The following is a 12,022-nucleotide window of genomic DNA, read 5'->3' as shown; positions in this document are numbered from 1 at the left end:
GGCCCATTCAGCCATTTATTAGTTATCTCCTGCTGAACAAAGCATGCCCTTTCCTCAGCTTGGCGTTTCATTTCCTTCTGTCCTTGCCAGAGGGAGATGGATGGCCGAGATAGACATCTTATCAGGAGAAAATGGAGAATTGTTTCTGAGGCCACGGCTCTTGCCACTGTCTTTAACGTTCTCAGTGAATCCTGCGATCGCCACAGACACTTCCCATAGAATAGGGGGGTTCAGGCTCAGAAGGGCACTTCTGGAATTTTTGAGAAGCTTCAGAAAGGTCTGGAACTCTGGGTGGTTCAAATGGTTTGGACACCTTGGACTAGAGTCCCCGTGAGACCTCTTTCTGAAACATCAGCCAGTTCTACTCTGCCACCACTCACTCCGTCACCACGAGGGGCAAGGAGTTGACTTAATAGCAATTGCCTTAAAAAAATTTTTTTTCAAAAGGCCCTAGTATATGGCAGAGCCACTATTACCAGCTCTTTCGATAAAAGTGGCCATCTGTGATCGACAACAGGGTGGCATGCGGGGAGGAGGGCAAGGGTGCTATGTCTGATGAATCTAAAAGCAAAACTGGTACTCTCTCTAAGCAAATGATCTGCTCCCACAGCATGCCATTCGGAATCTCGAAAGCGTCCCATGTTAGAAACCCTTCTGTCAGGACATTATTGGTTCGACCTAAAGCCATAGCCGCTGCCTTCCCTGCTTTAATAAAAAACAAGCGCCCTCTGGGGAGGCAGGACTGCAGTGCTTTGTTTTCTGTTGGTAAACTCCCTTCAGCTCCTGAGAGCTGGATCCAAAAGAGATGATGGATTACAGTGGAAATAGGTGTGGGAAAGGCAATATGTGTGTGTCCTGGGGAAAACGAATGTGGGTGGAGCCTTAGGAGCTCCTGGCATCTAATGAGAAATTGGCATTTCCATTTAAAACCTCAATCTGGGTTTGGATAAATCTAAAGTATATGAAAGTAGCCCTGATGGCACAGTGGGTTAGGAATTGGGCTGCCCACCACAAGGTCAGTAGTTGAAACCCATCAGCTGCTCTGTGGGAGCAGCTTTTCTTTCCCATAAAGATTTACAACCGTGAAAGCCTACAGAGGCAGTTCTACTCTGTCCGAGAAAGAGCCCCGTTTGTATTATACAAACGTATTGTCTCCAAAGTGTGGGGATGCCTGCTGATTAACTGGAGGGGCTTTTCCAAACTGCATGGTGTCTGGAGCAAATAACATGATAGGTTTGGGAAGGCCCCACGTGTGTGCATTTTCAACAGACTCTTCAGGTATTTAAAACTCATGGTCTAGAGATCCTATTAAAAGAGACATCATGAGCATACATTTGATGGAAATCTAGGGCCAAAAGATCTATACAAGAAGAACAAAGAGAAAGCGATGTGGCTATTTAGTGAGTTACTGAATTTGAGAAAGAATCAAAGAATCTTCATCTTGAAGCAGGTTCAAGGAATGTTTTAAGAAAGTCTATTTCTGAGTGTTTATCTGAGAGTTTCAGACCAAAGAGTAGTCCATCTTGGTCTTGTGCGCCCGCGCGCGTGCATGTGTGTGTGTGTGTGTGTGAGTCTGTGTGCGTGTGTAAGATTTTAGCTGTGGGAGTCCATTTGTCTTCATGCACTTGCACTTGATATGGTACTCATATACCAAGTTCTGGTCCTTTGTACTAAAACACATTCTTGTTTGTTTTGTAGTTGGCATTTTATTGGTTGTTTTGAGACCAGTACCGAGACATGATGAGCTATTTTTACACAATTCTTAATGCGTGTCCCCAAATCCTAACTTGGCATGTAGATGCAATTTGTTTCTAAATGTGGTAGTTACATAATCTATTGTCAGTTCGAGAGGATTATGCGTGAAGGTGTGGAGTCTAGCCTATGAGTGAAGGTGTGGAGTCTAGCCTGTCAATCAGGTCATAGCCAATGAGGCCTCTGTGTGGGCATGGCCTTCTCCTGAGAATTCTGGGAACTCCCGTATTCCTCCTTGGAGGCAGGAGACACACTCTCTCTCTGCTCACTTCCTCGGAGACATTGCAGCTGACAAGACACATTGAACTATGGCCATGGCCCGAGCTGGAGGAGCCACGTGGAGACCCCTGCCAGCACCTAGATGCTTACAACACCACTGGAGCCGCAAGACTTCCCAGCCACTGGCCTGTGATCTTCCTGCATTTGGCATCATTGCATGTGTTGCATGAGTCTGAAGAGGGCTTTATAGATTGGTATTTGGACACATGGGCTAATATCGGACTTATGGACTTGATCTGGACTGGAGAGAGATGTTTTCTCAATATTCAATTCCTCTTGTATATAAACCTCTTTCAAATATGCATATGGGTCTCCCTGGATTTGTTTATCTAGTCTACCCAGACTAGCACACTAAATCTAAGACACATTCTAAATGCTCCCCTGTTAAACAGACATCTTCTAAATAGTAAATTGTAAGTTGTGCTTAGATATTTTTCTCTGGAAATGTTTGCATCCCGGGTCATATTTTGTATTATGCATGAGAGAAAGCCCAAAGGCTCCACACAGCAGAATCCTGGGACCCATTAGTGACACCAAGAAGAACCAGTTTCTCTTCCTTATTGATGAAGGAGCAAATACCACAGATCCTGAGAAACGGGCAAGTGCAAAACGGGCAAGCTGGCTGCTGAGGGAACAAAACAATGTTTGAAGAATACAATGCCTGCAAGAGACTATTTCAGGACCTTACCTGGAACAAGACATAGAGACAAACGCCACTCTCCTGCTATGCAAATGACAAACCCCTCTCCCTTCCAGGGCTAGCAGCTGTGCTTATCTTTGAAGACTCTAGTCTCCGAACTGGAGGTTTTTAGACGCCAAGTCACCAAACAGCCCCTTCTTTTGGACAACATCCAATCTAGAATTCATTTTCATTTTTTTTCTTTCTCTTTGCTAAATCTTTATTCTCCTTAGGTTTATTATATATAATATATATAATATTATATATATTTATTGGGGGCTCTTGCAGCTCTTATAACAATCCACACATCCATTGTATCAAGAACATTTGTATGTTGCCATCATCATTTTCAAAGCATTTTCTTTTTACTTGAGCCCTTGGTATCAGCTCCTCTTTTTACCCTCCTAGCCCCCACCCTCCAACCCTAATGAGCCCTTGATAAATTATAAATTAGTATTGTTTTCATATCTCATCCTCCCCGCTGTCTCCCTTCACCCACGTTTCTGTTGTCCATTTCCCTTTGGGGGAGGGGCTCCTTTTCATTTCTTAAAACCTGCCTCACAATCACCCAGAACAAGCACACACATCCTCTACGACAATGGTTCTCAACTTCCCTAATGCTGTCACCCTTTAATGCAGTTCCTTATGTTGTGGTGACCTCCCAACCATAAAATTATTTTCGTTGCTACTTCATAATGGTAATTTTGCTACTGTTATGAATTAAGCGACCCTGGTGAAAGGGTCATTTGACCCCCAAAGGGGTCACGACCCACAGGTGGGGAACTGCTGCTCTAAGAAGCCAGTTCTAGCTCTGAGATGTTCAGAAAAGTCGATGAAGACCGGTCCAGTTGTTGTTGGGTCAATGCCATCACATGGCCATAGTGTGTAGGTCGGAAGAGAAAAGCTCTCTGTAGGGCTTGCAGTGGATGGATTTTCAGGAGTATACCAACAGGCCACTTTTCACAAGCTTCCTCCATGAACCATATATACCTGGTGTGTTGCAGTCCTGGGCCATAGTTTGGGACCCCTGATATCTCAGGATTCAGAGGAGATTAAGGAATCCAAAAATGTCTTGCACATATAACCTACCCTGACCTCTACCAATCAGACCATGGGGCCAGAAATTCTTGGATAAAAATGACTGGTTGCCATTATCCTAGAAGGAATCAAAGGTCAATAACCAAGAGACAAAGAAGAGAGCTACTGTCTGGCCCAAGATAAATGGCCAGGATTCTGGCACAGAGCTGTATCACAGGGCAGCAGAAAGGAGGCTGTGAAATAAAGAAGCCACTCAGGCGCCCTCTGATAACAATCTATGTCAGAGTAGAAGCCAACGTGGCAAAAGAAAAAGTGCAACCAGTGATTCAGGTCCCTCCCGAACTGTGGTGGGAATCATGAATGAAATTGCATCCCACAATGACCTTAGTAGAAATCCTCATGACCGTACTAGTGAATGTTGAACATGAGTTTGGGGCTTCCATTGCCATCCGTGTTGCTGTCTTTGTTGTCAGGTGTCATCAAGTTGGTTCAGACTCATAATGACCTTCTGCACACCAGAATGAAACATTACCCGGTTCCACACCATCCTCACAATATGTTTGAGCCCGTTGTTGCACTTACGGTGTCAGTCTGTCTGCTTGGGGGGCTTCCTCTGTTTTGCTGCCCCTCTACCTTACCAAGCATGATGTCCTTCTCCAGGGACTGGTCTCTTCTGACAACATGTCCAAAGTATGTGAGATGAAATCTTACCATGCTTGCCTCTAAGGAGCGCCTGGGCCATACTTCTTCCAAAATGTATTGGTTTGTCCTTTAGCATTTCATGGTACTTTCAGTATTCTTCTCCAGCACCATAATTCAAATACATCCATTCTCCTTCAAGCTTCCTTTTTCAATGTCCAACTTTCACATGCAATTGAAAATCCCATGGCTTGGGTCAGGCACACCTTAATCCTCTGAGTAACATCTTTGCTTTTCAAAAGTCTAAAGAGGTTTTGTGCAGCAGATTTATCCTGTGCAATACAGCATTTCATCTCTTGACTGTTGCTTCCATGAGCACTGATTGTGGATTCGAGCAAGACAAAATCCTTGACCACTCTAACCTTTTCTCCGTTTATTGTGAGGTCACCTCTAGGCCAGTTGTGAGGATTCTGCCTTCTTTTCATTGAATTGTAATTTACTGAACTCTGAAATCTTTGATTTTCATCAGCAAGGGCTTCAAGTCCACATCCCAAATTTTACCAGTGTCCCACTCCAGTGCCTGCCTTTAGTGTTTGTTTTGGAAAGCCACTGTAATGTCGCAGCTTTAAGGAAGGGCAGTATGGAAGCAGTGCTAAGGGGAATCCTCAGGGAGGAACCCATAGCCCATCGAGAATAATAATGAATAAATGCCCAGCGCCCTATCCATTGAGCCAATTCTACATAATGCCTTGGGGTTTCCCAGTGTGATTGGGCTCCACCTGCTCACAGTGTTAGACAGTTAAAAAAATTACTGGCTATAAGCTCTCCCCTTTACCAACTCTTCTCTTTCCTCTCCCCCATCCCCCTTTGCTTTCTAAGGTTGCCTCCAAAATAAACCACCTGCTCCCCAGCCCATTCTCAGGATCTACCTTCTTGTGAACCCAAAGGAAGAAGAATATCAAAATCTCCACCTGGCCATATGTGAAGGTAATAATTATTATGAGAGCAGCCCACACTGAAACCAGCAGAGGAATAGCAAGGCTCAACCACCAATATTTGATTCCAGGCCATGGGTTTGCTCCCCGGCTGGAATCGGTGACTTCTACTTCCAGAAACAAGATTCTGCTGGAACTGCTGTGATTCCATTTTAGACTCAGAACAACCTACGTACCAGCAGGCTTTGAACAGTTCACGGAAAAACCCATGACTTTCCATTGCAGGGTTAGCACACTTTCCAAAGCCTTTCGGACATTAGAGCTAAGTGCCTCCTGGCCTTGCACCACCTTCATTCATGGAGGTTGGAATGTCGTAGTCAATTGAAGAGGCTAATGGGAAGCTAACCCCCATTGGGGTTTTGCCTCATTGTTGTTGACCCTCTACTTCACCACATGTGATAACCAAGCATAGATTTGCACACATGTAGAGAGCAAATTTTCCGATATCAAAGTTGGGGAAGAGAGATAAGACAAGAGAAAAAAATGGGCAGGGATATGCACAGAAATCTAAGAAATGAAAAACACTCATTTGAACTAATTGCAAACCAAATGGAAATGGATGCTTGTGATAGGGGTTTATTCACTATTCATTATGTCCAAGCTTTATTGCTGCTTCTGAATTCATGATGTAGACACAACCTTGAGATTTACCTACACCATAAATTTATAAAACCTACAGAGTCGCTGGGGTATTTTTCTGTAGAGCTATAATTGCGCACCAGTTGATATTTCATGTCTAATTAGCTTGGTTTCTTTCTAAGGCTGTAGAAAACCTCTGAGCAGACACACACTGGAAGACTTATTTATTATGTGCATTTAAATTTTGAAATGAAAAGGTCATATAATAAAAATGGTTGATCTTAATAAGTGCTGCTTAATTTCATATTTTATCATCTTTTGAACCATCCCGGGAGTGAACACCAAGGAAACGCTTAATGTTTATGATTGTGATGATTTATTTTATGAATTATAATGATTCCCTTCATTGTAGACAACTTATTTGAAACATTCATAATATAGGATCTTTGCTGAGAAAACTGGAGAGTTTAACTAAGCTTGTCACATTACTGTCTGCTCATTTGTTGTATATTAAATCACTGTTACAATATGAAGCTTGGCCCCTCTTCGTCCTTTTGGTATCAGTCACTCCTGGCTTGTGTCTTCCCAGAGGATAGATGCTCTTATTTAACTCTGTACATCCCAAAGCAGTAGGAAAGGGCCTTAAAGGTAGCAGGTAGCTGGCAAATTTATATTCACTATGTTCATCTCTATTCAAGGACCATTAAAGCGTGAAGCTATGAGCCCATATGCAGTTTAGGAATGTGAAAATGAGAGCATCACAGATCTAATTTTTTAAGTGCCGATGGAAATGAAGATAGTGAACCTTTGTCTCACGTGTTTGGAGATGAGTTCAGAAGGGTATCACACTTCCAAAGTAGAGGGTCAGAGACAAAAAGAGAAAGATCCTCCAGGGAACGAATGGGCCAAGTGTCAGCCAGAGTGACTTCAATGATGACCATGAGTGTGAAGATAGCATAGGACGGACCAGGCGCTGTCTTGCTCTGGTATGTGCAGATCACGTGTGAGTTGACCTCAACTCAAAAGCACCTAACAGCAGCCTAATTGCAATCCTTCACAGTCAGCATCGTGATTGCGATTCCTTCCCAGAGTGGACTCAATTTTTGATTGGTTGGTTGGTAGATTGATTGGTTGGTTGATTCAATGGCAATAGGTTGTGTGGGTTTTGACATTGTATTTTTACATACTCTTGAACAGGATCTCATGGATTACCATGCATGGTTCTTGTGTGATTGTCTCTGGTGAGATTGTCCAAACTTATATCTATGCCACAGCTTATTTATCCTCTATTTTCTGGTTATACTCATATTTCCTCCAAATTGCCATGGGCATAAAACATACTTACAGTCATAATCATCAACCAGGTTTTCTCATGCATGTAGATATTTTTCTATATTTTCTATTGTACAAGCATATCAAGTATTATTGCTTTTCACAATGAGGTCATCGAGTTATGTTATACAGTTATGGAAACTGCATATTTAGCAAATCTTTCAGCACCTTTTTCCCAAAATCTTATCCTGAGTTTGTGTGTCTGTGACAATTTTGGTTATTCCCACAATATATTTCAAACTTTTTCATCATGATATTGCACATTCATACTACAATATAGTATAAAAATTACTTTTAAATACATTGAGAAACCAAATATTCTGTGTGAGTCTCTTTATTGCAATGTTCACTTTACTGCGGTGGTTTGCAGCTGAACATGCAATGTCTCTGAGGTGCAGATGCAAATGCGGATGTTCAAACTATTGCGTTGTAAGGAATGCATTTCTTGAATGCTCCTAGTTGCTGCTTTCCAAATTAGCTGTGCCACTTTGGATCACCCCCAGCGGTTCAAAATTCCACTCCGCTTCCTAGCCAATACTTGACACGGTCAAGCGTTTTAATGGTTGCCAATCTCACAGGATTCAAATGGTATTGTTTTATGCTTTTAATTAGCAACCCTCTGCCTAAGAGTGAGGATATGCATAGTTTTATATGTTCATTAGCAATTTTGTCTCCCTATTTTTTTTGTGCCTCTCCTATTTTACGAATGGTCTGTTCACATAACTTGTCCATTGCTATTTTCTCCCCCCACCCCACTTTATGATTCTTGGGGGTTTGCATGGCTTATACCCTAGATACTAATATCCGATGTGCATTGCAAATATCGTCAAGTCTGTAGCGTGTCCTTCCATCTTGGGTAGGGTGCTCTTTGTTAAAGAAGCCCTGGTGGTGTAGTGGCTACCTGTTGGACTGTGATCTGCATGGTCGGTAGCTCAAAACCACCAGCAGCTCCACGGGAGAAAGACTGGGCTTTCTACTCCCATGAACAGTTACAGCCGCAGAATCCCACAGGGGGCGCTATGAGTCCGCACTGACTCCATGCAGTGAGTTTGCTCCTTTGTTAAACAGATACTTATCTCGAAGGAGGAGAATTCATCACAGCTGCATTCATGGTTTGCAATTTTGTTTCTCTTTCATCCCTTCTTTTGCTTTTCCTTGCCAACGCCATCAATATTCTTATTCTCCCAAAGTTCCACTTTCCATATTCAAACATCTCTCTGGAATTTATTTTTATAGATTGGTCAGGGATTTCATTTATTTAATTCTCGCCCCCGCCCCTCCACCCAGGAGTACAGCTCATCCAGCTCTGTTCAGTGGTATTATTTCCCCACTGACACTTCCCATCTCGAAACGAGCCCCAAACTCGCTGCCACTGAGTTGCTTCCACCTCACAGTTACCCCGTAGGACAGGGTAGAAGTGCCCTAGAGACTATGACTCTTTATGGGAGTAGAAAACCCCATCGTTCTCTCGCCCATATTTAAGAGGAAATGAAGACTCACCCACTGCCGTTAGTTGATTAGAACTCGTAGCAACCCTATGTGAGGTTTCGGAGACTAAATCTTTACGGGAGCCCATAGCCGAACTTTCTCCCACAAAGCAGCTGGTGGGTTTGAACAGCCAATCAACACCAAGTCAAAGCCATCACCACTGAGTGGATGCTGACTCATAGTGAGCTGTCTAGAGCTTCTAAAGGTTTACATCTTTATGGGAACAGACAGCTTCAGCTTTCTCTTAGAAAGCAGTTGGTGGGTTTGAACAGCAGACCTTGAGCTTAGCAGTGCAACGTATATCCCATATCACCACCAGAGCTCCTGCCAATGTGGAATAAACTTTCTAAGTCAAACGTACTGCCATCGAGTCAATGCTGACTCATAGCGACCCCCTGTGGTTTTCTGAGACTGTAAGTGAATGTGGTTGTCACATTGAACATCCTGGCCTTTCTCCCAATCACAAATGAACAAACAACCAGTTATTCACCCTGAGGTCCACGTTGAACAGAAAGAGCAAGAGCAGTTAGACTGGTCTGGTTCGTGATCTGAGACAGGAGGCATTCTGTGGTTCTCCATGAAGGGTGTTGGTCAACGTGGGGTTTGGTGCCTTGCCAAATTTCAGACAGCATTTGCAGAGCCATTCCATTTCCTCAATGATCACTTGAAGCAGTCACATGAGGAGAGGCCCATATTCTTATGGGATCAAGGTTTCCTTTCTGGGACCATAAACCCTAAACCACCCTAAACCCTAAATTACCCTAACCCTAAACCACCCTAAACCCTAAACCACTATAAATCCTAAACCCTAAACCACCCTAAACCCTAAATCCTAAATCCTAAACAACCCTAAACCTTAAACAATACACAACCCTAAACCCTAAATCCTAAACAACCCTAAACCCTAAACAACCCCAAACCCTAAACCACACTAAACCCTAATCCACCCTAAACCCTAAACCCTATACCCTAAACAAACCTAAACCCTAAACCCTAAAGCCTGAACCCTAAATCCTAAACAACCCTAAACCCTATCCCCCAAACAACCCTAAAAACCCTAAACCCTAAACCAAAAACCATAAACCCTAAGCTTCACATAAAATAGAATTTTCTTTGATAAGACTAGAATCATACTGTCTGGATCAGAGGTCAGCAAACTTTTGAGATGGAGGAAACTGTCCTGTCCCTCGCAACAATTCAGAAATCATTCCAGAGCTATAAATATGTTTGTACAAACAAATGAAATCACCATTACCTGAAGAATAGGCTTTAAATGAAATGATGATCACTTTATTGTCATTTTCAATTTTCCTTCAGAGCACTGTAGGTACTGAAAGAGCCGCACAGGGCTGGGCAATCCGCAGCTTGCTGAAAGTGTAGTTCTCAGCTTTCCTAATGCCATGACCCTTTAGTACAGTTACTCATGTTGTAGTGACCCCCAACAGTAACAGTATTTTCGCTGCTACTTCATAGCTGTAATTTTGCTACTGTTATGAATTGAGCGACCCTGGTGAAAGGCTCATTGGACCACCTATGAGGTTGAGACCCACAGGTTGAGAACTGCTAGTTTAGATGATGGTGATTGTGGTAGTGACATAGTCTGTTGTCAATTTGAGACTATTAAGAGTGAAGGGGTGGAGTTTAGCCTGTCAATCCCGTCACAGCTTGATGACCTCATTTGGAGGCACCAAAGAGATGAAAAAGCTCACTGGAGGCAGGACACAGGCTCATGCCCTGGGAGACATTCCTTCCGACAAGACACATGGAACTATGCTAGTGCCTTGGATCTGGAGGAGTCGTGTGGAGACCCCTGCCAGCGCTGAGATGGTTACACCTCCACCGGATCCCCAAGACTTTCCGCCCACTGGCCTGTGATCTCCCTGCATTTGGCATCATCGCATGATGATGTGAATCTGAAGAGTAATTTGTAGATTGGTATCAGACTTAGGGACTTGATCTGGATTGGGCTGGGATATTTTCTCAATATTCAATTGCTCTTTTACATGAAGTTCTTTCTTATACACATGAGTGTCTATGAGTTTGTTTCTCTAGTCCACCCAGACTAATACAGTGCTTATTCAGAAGTTTGGACTAGGTGATGCCTACAAAAGATATTACTTTCAGATAAATGTATGCATATTCCTACAAAACGTCCCATGACTGTATCCATGAAGAGCAAACGATAGCCCTGATCCCGCTACTCTTCCCATTTCTTGGTATTTATGCTTTTATCCTTTGTCTAACCGGCATGTGCTTTTCCTCAGGGAACTATCTAATGAAGAGCAGCCAGCCTTTTAGATCAGGTTTGTCCAACTGTATATTTGGGTAGAAAACACTTTTATTTCTTTAAGATCAGATTAAAAGACAAAACAAAAAGCGGGTGTTTGTTTCCCCTGTTACAGAAAATAATATGACTGAGAAAAGAAAGCTAATCATAATTTTTAAACATGTGAAACAGAACACTGGGGTTCAGGAGCACATCGCTTCTGTTTTATTTTTGTATTTTTATGAACCTTTCTTGACAGCCACTTTTCCAGCGAGAAGTTGGGGATTTTATATTTTTCTATGGAAATTCTCGTTGTTTAAAACCCTGAAACCAAAGCCCTCTCCCCAGAATCCCCCTGGTGGAAATTGCTAGAGGCATCGGGTGTCTCTGAATTTTAATAAACCTTCCTTTAAAAAAAAAAAAGGAAAAGGTTTTCTTTTTTATCACCCACATTGGATTTGAGCATTTGTTTTCAAGCTCCCTCTCGGCTCCAGGTCAGCGGAATAAAACATCCCATCCCTGTGTCTTTCGCCCTGAAAACGCCAGGCCTTTGACAAACAGCCCCGGGAGACTTCTTGCAAGCCTTGGAACCTTCTGTGGGTTCTCTTGGCAGTCTTGTTTTCCTTTCCTTTCCAGGATGATGAAGCTGAAGTGTAGTAGGGGTAGAAAAGAACCAGGCTGGGGAACCGTCGCATCTTAGGCTGTCAGCTTGGCCGTCAGAGAGAAGCACACTGCCTGGGGATGGGGGGAAACTTCATCTTAAAGAAATCTGTGTTCCTGCAGTATAAGAAATAGCACCTGAAGCCTTAAAGACCTGAAGATAAACAAGCACCATCTAGCTGAGACACAACAAAACCCACACGGAAGAAGCACACCAGCCTGCCTCTACTCGATTGCTGAGGACATAGGGGGTGCATTAGCAAAAGTGGTGAAGAAAGCAGATGGTGCCCGGCTATCAAATGATACAGCATCTGG

This window comes from Echinops telfairi, unplaced genomic scaffold (assembly GCF_000313985.2).
Source record: "Echinops telfairi isolate 266 unplaced genomic scaffold, ASM31398v2 ScPeMD7_7469;HRSCAF=8507_1, whole genome shotgun sequence".
Classification (NCBI taxonomy): domain Eukaryota; kingdom Metazoa; phylum Chordata; class Mammalia; order Afrosoricida; family Tenrecidae; genus Echinops; species Echinops telfairi.
This window is presented reverse-complemented; position numbering follows the sequence as displayed.